Consider the following 12,549-nt stretch of genomic DNA (forward strand, 5'->3'; position numbering starts at 1 on the left):
TATGGTGTTGATGTATATTGGTTGTCATTCAGAACCATTGATATGTTTTCTCAGTTGGTTCTCTGTCTCTATGTAATTCTCCTCAGTGGCGTTGAACAGGTAGTATCACTTACTAACTCACTAACTAAACTATATGGGACGGACACAGATTAATCCTAGTCCTGGACTAAAATGCATTTTAATTGGAGATGTCCATGAAACCGTCCCTAAATGTGTCATCTTTCATCCTCCCATACTGCTCAGTCCAGCAACATTAAACCTGTCCAGCAGGTGGTGATCTTGATCAAACAATAAAACCAGCAGATATCTTGACTTGCCACTCAGTATATCAGTAATGTTCCGAATAGTACTTTAATGTCATTGGAGATTGATGGTCTTTTTAATCCACTATCCAGAGTCAGGAACAGATGAAGTTAGGTCTGCTACTGTTCAGTGATTAACTTCTTTAGGTATAGGGGGCAGTATTTTCACTTTTGGATGAAAAGTGTACCCAGAGTAAACTGCCTAATACTCGGGCCCAGAGTCAAATATTTGCATATTATTAGTAGATTTGGATAGAAAACACTCTAAAGTTTCTAAAAAGTGTATGAATGATGTCTGAGTATAACAGAACTCATATGGCAGGCAAAAACCTCAGAGGTGTCCAACCAGGAAGTGGGAACTCTGAGGGTTGTAGTCTTTTCAAATGATTTTCTATCCAAACTACAGTGTCTGTGGGGTCATTTTGCACTTCCTAAGGCATCCACTAGATGTCAACAGTCATTAGAACCTTTATTTGAGGCTTCTACTATGCAATTTGATTGAATAACACCCGGAACAGTAAGTGGTCTGGCTGGGGTCACTTACCGCTGGGACGCATGGCTAGCCATTTTTCTTTTTCTTCTGTAATGAATCTGCTAATGTCCGGTTGGAATGTTATCGAAGTTTTACGTTAAAAACACCCTAAAGATTGATTGTGAACATCGTTTGACATGTTTCTACAAACGAAAAGCTGAGGGAACTTTATAACTTTTCATCAACGGTGGAGAGACGCGCTTCATGCATTTTGGAATGGTGATCTGGACGCGCCAACAAAGTGACTTATTTCAACATAAATGATGGACTTTATTGAACAAATGAACATTTCTTGTGGAAGTGGGAGTCCTTCCGAGTGCATTCAGCCAAAGATCAGCAAAGGTAAGAAAATATTTCTAACATATTTTAGTGTTTTGTCGATGCCGTGGCTGGACGGCTAACTGTATAGCTTGCATTGACGGTGGGGCTCAATACTCAGAATATTGAACAATGTGCTTTCTCCGTGAAGTTATTTTGAAATCTGACAAAGCGGTTACATAAAAGAGTAGTTTATCTATAATTCTTAAATTAATTGCTATATATTTTGTCAATGTTTATGATGAGTGTTTCTGTAAATTGATGTGCCCATTCATCGGAAGTTTTGGGGTGACTACATTTTCTGAACGTCATGTGCCAATGTAATATGTGGTTTTTGGATATAAATATGAACTTGATAGAACAAAAAATGCATGTATTGTCTAACATGATGTCCTAGGAGTGTCATCTGATGAAGATCGTCAAAGGTTAGTGCATCATTTTAGCTGGTTTTCTGCTTTTGTTGACGCCTGTCCTTGCATTGAAAATGGCTGTGTGTTTTTTTTTTGTTTAGGTGGTGTCCTAACATAATCTAATGTTTTGCTTTCGCTGTAAAGCCATTTTGAAATCGGACAATGTGGTTGGGTTAACTTGTTATGGATAGGGGGCAGTATTTTCACGGCCAGATAAAAAACGTACCCAATTTAATCTGGTTATTACTCCTGCCCAGAAACTAGAATAAGCATATAATTAGTAGCTTTGGATAGAAAACACTCCAAAGTTTCTAAAACAGTTTGAATGGTGTCTGTGAGTATAACAGAACTCATATGGCAGGCAAAAACCTGAGAAGATTCTGTACAGGAAGTACCCTGTCTGACCATTTCTTGGCCTTCTTTGTCATCTCTATCCAAAACAGAGGATCTCTCCTGTAACGTGACACTTTCTAAGGCTCCCATAGGCTCTCAGAAGGCGCCAGAACGTTGAATGATGACTCTGCAGTCTCTGGCTGAAAAACAGTAGCGCATTTGGTTAGTGGTTGATCTAAGAACAATGAGACGGGTGCACGTGTGCACGTCAAGAGGCCATTTTCTTATTTCAGTCTTTGAACGAAAACAACGACTCCCGGTCGGAATATTATCGCTATTTTACGAGAAACATCGCATAAAAATTGATTTTAAACAGCGTTTGACATGCTTCGAAGTACGGTAATGGAATATTTTGAATTTTTTTGTCACGATACGCGTCCGCGCGTCACCCTTCGTTACCCTTCGGATAGTGTCTTGAACGCACGAACAAAACGCCGCTATTTGGATATAACAATGGATTATTTGGAACCAAACCAACATTTGTTGTTGAAGTAGAGGTCATGGGAGTGCATTCTGACGAAGAACAGCAAAGGTAATCCAATTTTTCTTATAGTAAATCTGAGTTTGGTGAGTACCAAACTTGGTGGTTGTCAAAATAGCTAGCCTGTGATGGCCGGGCTATCTACTCAGAATATTGCAAAATGTGCTTTCACCGAAAAGCTATTTTAAAATCGGACACCGCGATTGCATAAAGGAGTTCTGTATCTATAATTCTTAAAATAATGGTTGTTTTTTGTGAACATTTATCGTCAGTAATTTAGTAAATTCACCGGAAGTGTTCGGTGGGAATGCTAGTTCTGAACGTCACATGCTAATGTAAAAAGCTGGTTTTTGATATAAATATGAACTTGATTGAACAAAACATGCATGTATTGTATAACATAATGTCCTAGGGTTGTCATCTGATGAAGATCATCAAAGGTTAGTGCTGCATTTAGCTGTCTTCTGGGTTTTGGTGACATTATATGCTAGCTTGAAAAATGGGTGTCTGATTATTTCTGGCTTGGTACTCTGCTGACATAATCTAATGTTTTGCTTTCGTTGTAAAGCCTTTTTGAAATCGGACAGTGTGGTTAGATTAACCTCTTGGGGCTAGGTGGGACGCTAGCGTGCCACCCGTGGTGCACTCCATCAACAGCAGGTGCATTTCAAGAGCGGCAAATTTGAATCCAAATAAATGTCAAAATTCAAATTTTTCAAAAATACAACTATGTTACACCATTTGAAAGATAAACATCTACTTAATCTAACCACGTTTTACGATTTCAAAAAGGTTTTACGGCGAAAGCATAAATTTAGAGTATGTTAGGACAGTACATTTACAAGAGTTGTGTGTAATGTTTTGTCAAGTCAAAGACAGGGTCACCAAAACCATAAAACCAGCTAAAATGATGCACTAACCTTTTACAATCTCCATCAGATGACACTCCTAGGACATTATGTTAGACAATGCATGCATTTTTAGTTCTATCAAGTTCATATTTATATACAAAAACAGCGTTTTACTATGGCATTGATGTTGAGGAAATCGTTTCCCTCCAATAACCGGCAGTCAAGTCAGCGTCAGAAATTAAATAATTAAAATTAGAAAACATTGGTAAAATATTATATTGTCATTTAAAGAATTATAGATTTACATCTCTTGAACGCAATCAACTTGCCAGATTTAAAAATAACCTTACTGGGAAATCACACTTTGCAATAATCTGAGCACTGCGCCCAGAAAAATACGCGTTGCGATACAGACTAGACGTCATGTTGGGGAGATCTAAAATCGAAAATACTATGTAAATAATCCATTACCTTTGATTCTCTTCATCAGATGTCACTTCCAGGTATCACAGGTCCATAACGAATGTAGTTTTGTTCAAAAAAGCTCATCATTTATGTCCAAAAATCTCCGTCTCGTTAGCACATGATGTAAGCCAGCCGGACTTCTCGTCATGAACGAGGGGAAAAAATATATTTCCGTTCGTTCAAACATGTCAAACGTTGTATAGCATAAATCATTAGGGCCTTTTTTAACCAGAACATGAATAATATTCAAGGTGGACGAATGCATACTCTTTTATAAGGTATTGGAACGAGGGTACCCAACATGAAGTAGCGCGCCAGGTGTCTAATGGGACATCACCGTTCCATGGCTCTTGTTCGGTCAGATCTCCCTCCAGAAGACTCAAAACACTTTGTAAAGGCTGGTGACATCTAGTGGAAGCAATAGGAAGTGCCAAAATATTCCTAAACCCCTGTGTTTTTCAATGGGATAGGTTTAAAGTCAATACAACACATCAGGTATCCACTTCCTGTCAGAAAATGTCTCAGGGTTTTGCCTGCCAAATGAGTTCTGTTATACTCACAGACACCATTCAAACAGTTTTGGAAACTTTAGAGTGTTTTCTATCCATATATAATAAGTATATGCATATTCTAGTTACTGGGTAGGATTAGTAACCAGATTAAATCGGGTACATTTTTTTTATCCAGACGTGCAAATGTTGCCCCCTAGACCCAACAGGTTAACAAGTCTTGTCTTTAAATAGCTGTAAAATAGTCATATGTTTGAGAAATTGAAGTAATAGGATTTTTAAGGTTTTGAAAGCCGCACCACAGGCTTCAAGTGGCTGTTACGTAGGTGGGACGAATTCGTCCCGCCTAGCCCATAGAGGTTAAAAAGATGAGAGGGGCCTGTAATTTTCATCATAGGTACACGTCAACTATGACAGACAGAATGAGGAAAAAAAATCCAGAAAATCACATTGTAGGAATTTTAATGAATTTATTTGCAAATTATGGTGGAAAATAAGTATTTGGTCACCTACAAACAAGCAAGATTTCTGGCTCTCACAGACCTGTAACTTCTTCTTTAAGAGGCTCCTCTGTCCTCCACTCGTTACCTGTATTAATGGCACCTGTTTCAACCTGTTATCAGTATAAAAGACACCTGTCCACAACCTCAAACAGTCACACTCCAAACTCCACTATGGCCAAGACCAAAGAGCTGTCAAAGGACACCAGAAACAAAATTGTAGACCTGCACCAGGCTGGAAAGACTGAATCTGCAATAGGTAAGCAGCTTGGTTTGAAGAAATCAACTGTGGGAGCAATTATTACGAAATGCAAGACATACAAGACCACTGATAATCTCCCTCGATCTGGGGCTCCACGCAAGATCTCACCCCGTGGGGTCAAAATGATCACAAGAACGGTGAGAAAAAATCCCAGAACCACATGGGGGGACCTAGTGAATGACCTGCAGAGAGCTGGGACCAAAGTAACAAAGCCTACCATCAGTAACACACTACGCCGCCAGGGACTCAAATCCTGCAGTGCCAGACGTGTCCCCCTGCTTAAGCCAGTACATTTCCAGGCCCGTCTGAAGTTTGCTAGAGAGCATTTGGATGATCCAGAAGAGGATTGGGAGAATGTCATATGGTCAGATGAAACCAAAATAGAACTTTTTGGTAAAAACTCAACTCGTCGTGTTTGGAGGACAAAGAATGCTGAGTTGCATCCAAAGAACACCATACCTACTATGAAGCATGGGGGTGGAAACATCATGCTTTGGGGCTGTTTTTCTGCAAAGGGACCAGGACGACTGATCCGTGTAAAGGAAAGAATGAATGGGGCCATGTATCGTGAGATTTTGAGTGAAAACCTCCTACCATCAGCAAGGGCATTGAAGATGAAACGTGGCTGGGTCTTTCAACATGACAATGATCCCAAACACACCACCCGGGCAACGAAGGAGTGGCTTCGTAAGAAGCATTTCAAGGTCCTGGAGTGGCCTAGCCAGTCTCCAGATCTCAACCCGATAGAAAATCTTTGGAGGGAGTAAAAAGTCCGTGTTGCCCAGCGACAGCCCTAAAACATCACTGCTCTAGAGGAGATCTGCATGGAGGAATGGGCCAAAATACCAGCAACAGTGTGTGAAAACCTTGTGAAGACTTACAGAAAACGTTTGACCTGTGTCATTGCCAACAAAGGGTATATAACAAAGTATTGAGATAAACTTTTGTTATTGACCAAATACTTATTTTCCACCATAATTTGCAAATAAATTCATAAAAAATCCTACAATGTGATTTTCTGGATTTTCTTTCTCATTTTGTCTGTCATAGTTGAAGTGTACCTATGATGAAAATTACAGGCCTCTCATCTTTTTAAGTGGGAGAACTTGCACAATTGGTGGCTGACTAAATACTTTTTTGCCCCACTGTATGTAAACTCCCTCTATTCCATGTCAACACCAATCCAATGCTTTTACACTTGTGAGGAGTAGTGAAGGAAAGCTACACTTCAGGAGGAAGGAGAGATTATTGGGACGCCCCCATGGAGAGATGATAGAGGGATGTGAAAGAGGAGAGAGGTAATGGTTGTTCTCCCCCATGGAAAGATGATAGAGGGATGTGAAAGAGGAGAGAGGTAATGGTTGTACCCCCCCATGGAGAGATGATAGAGGGATGTGAAAAAGGAAAGAGGTAATTGTTGGACTGGATTTATTTATTCTCTCATTTCTGACTTATTCTGTTTCAATAACATAATTACAATACACAAACTAATTACATTCAATGAATTATTGTATTAAAGTAAATCTGTATTAACCTCTATGGGGCAGGCGGGATGAATTCGCCCCACCTACGTAACAGCCAGTTGAATCCTGTGGCGCGATTTTCAAATACCTTAAAAATCCTATTACTTCAATTTCTCAAACATATGACTATTTTACAGCTATTTAAAGACAAGACTCTCGTTAATCTAACCACACTGTCCGATTTCAAAAAGGCTTTACAATGAAAACAAAACATTAGATTATGTCAGCAGAGTACCAAGCCAGAAATAATCAGACACCCATTTTTCAAGCTAGCATATAGTGTCACAAAAACCCAGAAGACAGCTAAATGCAGCACTAACCTTTGATGATCTTCATCAGATGACACACCTAGGACATTATGTTATACAATACATGCATGTTTTGTTCAATCAAGTTCATATTTATATCAAAAAACAGCTTTTTACATTAGCATGTGACGTTCAGAACTAGCATACCCCCCGCAACCTTCCGGCGAATTTACTAACAATTTATTAAATTACTCACGATAAACGTTCACAAAAAGCATAACAATTATTTTAAGAATTATAGATACATTACTCCTCTATGCACTCGATATGTCCGATTTTAAAATAGCTTTTCGGTGAAAGCACATTTTGCAATATTCTAAGTACATAGCCCGGCATCACAGGGCTAGCTATTTAGACACCCAGCAGGTTTAGCACTCACCAATATCAGATTTACTATAAGAAAAATGGTCTTACCTTTCCTGTTCTTCGTCAGAATGCACTCCCAGGACTTCTACTTCAATAACAAATGTAGGTTTGGTCCAAAATAATCCATAGTTATGTTCCAACAGCGACGTTTTGTTCGTGCGTTCTAGACACTATCCCAATGGTAAATAACGGTCGCGCGCACGGCGCATTTCGTGACAAAAGATTTCTAAATATTTCATTACCGTACTTCGAAGCATGTCAACCGCTGTTTAAAATCAATTTTTATGCCATTTTTCTCGTAAAAAAGCGATAATATTCCAACCGGGAATCTGCAATTAGATAAACAGCCGAAGGAAAATATATCACTGGGTCGAATCGGGCACGCGCCTAATTCCATTGTCCTCTGATGGGCCACTTGGCAAAGGCGATTATGTGTTTCAGCCTAAGGCTGCCTCGTCATCGTTCAGGTTTTTCCCGGGCTCTGAGAGCCTATTGGAGCCGTAGGAAATGTCACGTTACAGCTAAGATCCTGACTCTTCAATAAACAGAAGCAAGAACAACAACACCTTGTCAGACAGGCCACTTCCTGCATGAAACCTATTCAACATTATTTTAAATAGTATTTGAACGCAGGTCTGTTTCCACATGCAATAAGCCTGTAACGTCTTGTACGATCTCAGGTAAAGGTTTTTCAAATGTAAGGGCAAGTCTCACCACTGAGAGGAAAACATCACTGGTCCACCTCTGCATCAGGTCAGCTATGTTGATCAGTACTGTCCCAGGGATGCTGGGAGCAGAGATGAACTCCCCTGACCTGGTACCACCTATGGAGTTGTCATTTTAATATCAGTTTAACCCCATTACTGCTATAACACACATCAACCATGTTAATAGAATGAAATGGATCCAGCTTCCATTTATTCTACAATAGATTTCATCACAGGTCACTTGGTAAGTTTGTTAATATCATCATCATCATCATCATCATCATCAAATGTATTTCTAAAGCCCGTTTTACATCAGCCGATGTCACAAAGTGCTGTACAGAAACAGTCTATGTTATGGAAAGAGCAGGTATCCTTAATGGTTTGTACACTCAGTATATGTTGTGTCTACAAGCTCATTCCCACAGAAAACTGCAGAGGGAAGCAGTACCACCCAGTCAACCATCAGACTCCAGAGGATATTCAACCATAATTGCAAATCCAAGATGTCAATATCAACAAGGTGCTGATCAGTAAAGAGAAGAGAGATTTAACATTCTAGAATGATCCCTTTTTTCTGCACGGTTCTCACAGTGAAAAACAACAGGATTAAAAGAGTGTTCTACGCTTTCTTCATCTGATCCATTTCAAAGTTGACAATTATTTTATGGGATGAGAATTAAGTGGAGTGACTAATCTTAGCTGGTCTGAGAAAACTGATGAGACTTCTCTGCTTTATGTATACATTGGGTGATTTAAAAAGACACCAATCTGTAGAATCTCTTCTCACAGTCAGTGCAGTGATTCTAGAATGATCCCTTTTTTATGCACGGTTCTCACAGTGAAAAACAACAGGATTAAAAGAGTGTTCTACGCTTTCTTCATCTGATCCATTTCAAAGTTGACAATTATTTTATGGGATGAGAATTAAGTGGAGTGACTAATCTTAGCTGGTCTGAGAAAACTGATGAGACTTCTCTGCTTTATGTATACATTGGGTGATTTAAAAAGACACCAATCTGTAGAATCTCTTCTCACAGTCAGTGCAGTGATGAGGCTTCTCTCAAGTGTGTATCCGTTGGTGTGTTTTTACATTGCCCAATAGGGAGAAACTCTTGCCACATTAAGAGAAGAAGTAAGGCTTCTCTCCTCTGTGTGTTCTCTGATGACCCTTTTAGCTCAGCTGTTGATAAAAAACTAAATCTACAGTCAGATCAGTGATAAGGCTTCTCTCCTTTCTGATTACCTTGGTGTCTTTTTAACTGGGCCAGTCGAGAGAAACTCTTTCCACAGTCAGAGCAGGAGTAAGGCTTCTCTCCCGTGTGTGTTCTCTGATGAACTTTTAGGTCAGTTGATGTTGTGAAGCATTTTACACAATCAGAGCAGGAGTAAGGCTTCTCTCCTGTATGTATACGTTCATGTCTTTTTAAGTTTTCCAGTAGAGAGAAACTCTTTCCACAGTCAGACCAGGAGTAAGGTTTCTCTCCTGCATGTATACGTCTCCGAATTGGAAATGGCTCCATCTAATAAGATGGTATTTCGAGGTGTGGAGAAAAACTAGTTGGACAAACTTTACTATTGGGGTGAACAAATTCCATTAACATACATACAGTGCATTCAGAAAGTATTCAGACCCCTTCCCTTTTTCCACATTTAGTTACGTTACAGCCTTATTCTAAAATGGATTAAATAAATCATTTTCCTCATCAATCTACACACAATATCCCATAATGACGTCACAATTGTCACGGGTGTCGTAGGGTTTAGACCAAGACGCAAAATGTATACTCATCTTCTTTTATTAAAAGTACAACTGCAGCCCACCAGACTGCTGATGACAGAAGACCTCCTGGATGGCGTTAGTTTCTTAAAGCCCTGGCAATCCTCAACATTCCCCTCTCTGGTGTTCCAAACTATAAGCTTCACCAACAGATTCAATCTTTATAACAAAACCCTTCAAAGGGCTACAGCAAACCTAAAGATGTTCTAACAACCCCTCCCCCTTTTGAAATGGTTAATAATACCTCCTTTATGGATGAGTCCTCACCCCTGAACACCTCCAGACCTTTTGAAATGGTTAATAATACCTCCTTTATGGATGAGTCCTCACCCCTGAACACCTCCAGACCTTTTGAAATGGTTAATAATACCTCCTTTATGGATGAGTCATCACCCCTGAACCCCTCCAGACCTTTTGAAATGGTTAATAATACCTCCTTTATGGATGAGTCCTCACCCCTGAACACCTCCAGACCTTTTGAAATGGTTAATAATACCTCATTTATGGATGATTCCTCACCCCTGAACACCTCTGGACCTTTTCCTTATCCTGATCCCTCAGCATGGTTAGACTTTTGATTAAATTCAATACATTTCATTTCAATAAAATGATTAAATTTAATAGTTGTGACATTCTTTAAACATTTTGGTGTGAGCATTCACATTTATAATAATGTACTGTGTGTCTGTACTACAACCCACCAGAGAGGTAGAGACAGCAGGATGACTACAGGGTTACCACCACACAGTCCTGTATATATTAATGTACTGTACTGTGTGTCTGTACTACAACCCACCAGAGAGGTAGAGACAGCAGGATGACTACAGGGTTACTGTCGTGGAAATTGTAACCAAAAGGAAGAGAGACTGTAGATTCTTCAAACAGCAACTTTATTATCAGATTTGAACATCTGGATCAGTTGACCATCACTCAATAGTCCAGAGTCTGAAGCCCAACAAACAGGGTTGGGTCTCAGCTTTTATAGAAAAGTACAACCTCTTTGTCTATGTGGCAGTTAACAGCTGTGTGAAGACGTTGGTGGAGGCATAGAGTGCAGACAAGTGATAAGTGCCTGTCTTTACACTTTTCTGCTGATATTTAGGTGCTGCGGCTCCAGCTAGTTTCTGTTCTCTGGTATGTCTCTACCCAGCAGTGTCCATTGCAGATACCAACAAACAGGATATGTCACTTACTGTGGTCACACCCAAACTGCTCTTAGCCACATTACTAAGTTACACAAAGACAGTTTGTATCAGTAGAAAAATACAAATTCATAACAGTAGATAATTCTCTAAATAGAAAATAGATTGACAGAGGGGACATACAGGTAGTGGGTTAGTGTGTGTTACTGATCCATACAGGTGCATCCTGTTTCCATTGATCATCCTTGAGATGTTTTTACAGCTTGATTGGAATCCACATGTGGCAAATGACTTGGAAAGGCACACACCTGTCTATATAAGGTCCCACATTTGCCATTCTAGCAAACATAGCACCCCACTTTCCCATAGCCAGGTCCAACCAATCCCAAACATGAGTATCAAACCCAGCATTAGCCTTTACTTCTGCTCTTAATCCTTTAAGTTTGGCCATAGCAATAGAGAAAGATCCATTAGGTGCAGTGTTATTGGGAATGAAAGTGCAAACATTACACAAACACCCCCCTTTTCTGCTAAGAGCCAGTTGAGAGCTTGTCTATTCTGCCATGTCATCTTACTGGTAGCCTGTACCTGTTCCCCTAGTGCAGTTAAAGAGGAGTCAGTATAGTTAATGAATCTCTGTTGATTATAGTAGATATAATTAATGTTAGGTGTTATCCACAAAAATATAGATTCAAATCCTGATTTAATCTCATCTCTGGCCTTAAACTCATTAGGGATTCCTCTAGGTTGTCCTATTGCATCCAAATAGACCTTGGGGTCAGACTTATAGTCTCTCCTTACTCTATTTTTTTGTAGTTTGTTGCTTAGCATCACTAGGATCCCATTCAGTGGCAGTTATCTGTTGAATCAACCTAACCCTTGCACAAAGGCCTGTCCATCCTGTTGCCCTTAGTCTTTGCCCTCCACACATCCAGAAGAAATCTGCTACTACCACAGTCTGTTCTTCATATGGTTAATTAATGGCAGTGATAAAGTTTGATTTTGACAATTATCATGAATAATTATTATTATTTTCCCATCCAACTTCCAGCTGCTTGATAAGTATCCCTTTCTGGAGTGTCTGCATTCCCCTCGGTGTCCCTATTTAAGTGCCATGTGATCTCACATTTGCCTTTGAACTTCCCCATCTCATTCTGTCCTTCTGTGCTGTTAAAACATTCATATGGTTGTTGATAATCTATTCGATATCTATATGGGGCCTCTAGTTTTTGTGCTTCCACCCGTATATCCAATTCTTGACACCATTTTCCCCAGCCAGTTTGGTTGTAATATCTTTGATAATATGAATTACCCAAATATGACAAACATTCAGCTGGACAATAAGGTTTTTCTGATCTATTCAAATGACAAAAGTTTTTATTAAAGTCAGCACAGTCCCTATAATCATAAGGATTAGGTACCACCACTAATTCTGTCAGAGGAGAGGGTGCGCATAATAAGCAATTTGTCAGTTTTAATTTTAATGCTGTATATTGAGCCCATTCATACCATTCATTTCTCACTAATTTCTCCACTGATTTTATCCTTGTGCAGTTCTGGGGTTAAAGTATCAATGTCCTTTTCTCCAGGTAGATTGTTAGAGTTTGTCAGAAAGTTCCAAATACAAGTAAAGAACCCACCTGACTCTGATACTTCAGGTTTCTTTGTACTTGTAGTGGACTGCTTGATAAGGGCAGTAGGTG

The 12,549-nt window shown here is 39.6% G+C and overlaps 1 protein-coding gene across 1 annotated transcript in view; it reads right to left on the minus strand.

The window, feature by feature from the left end:
• Positions 1–12,549, minus strand: part of LOC123731752 (tripartite motif-containing protein 16) — a 240,257-nt gene that overhangs the window by 194,477 nt on the left and 33,231 nt on the right. The window lies entirely within an intron of this gene.

Source organism: Salmo salar, chromosome 23, assembly GCF_965601325.2.
Source record: "Salmo salar chromosome 23, fSalSal1, whole genome shotgun sequence".
NCBI lineage: Eukaryota > Metazoa > Chordata > Actinopteri > Salmoniformes > Salmonidae > Salmo > Salmo salar.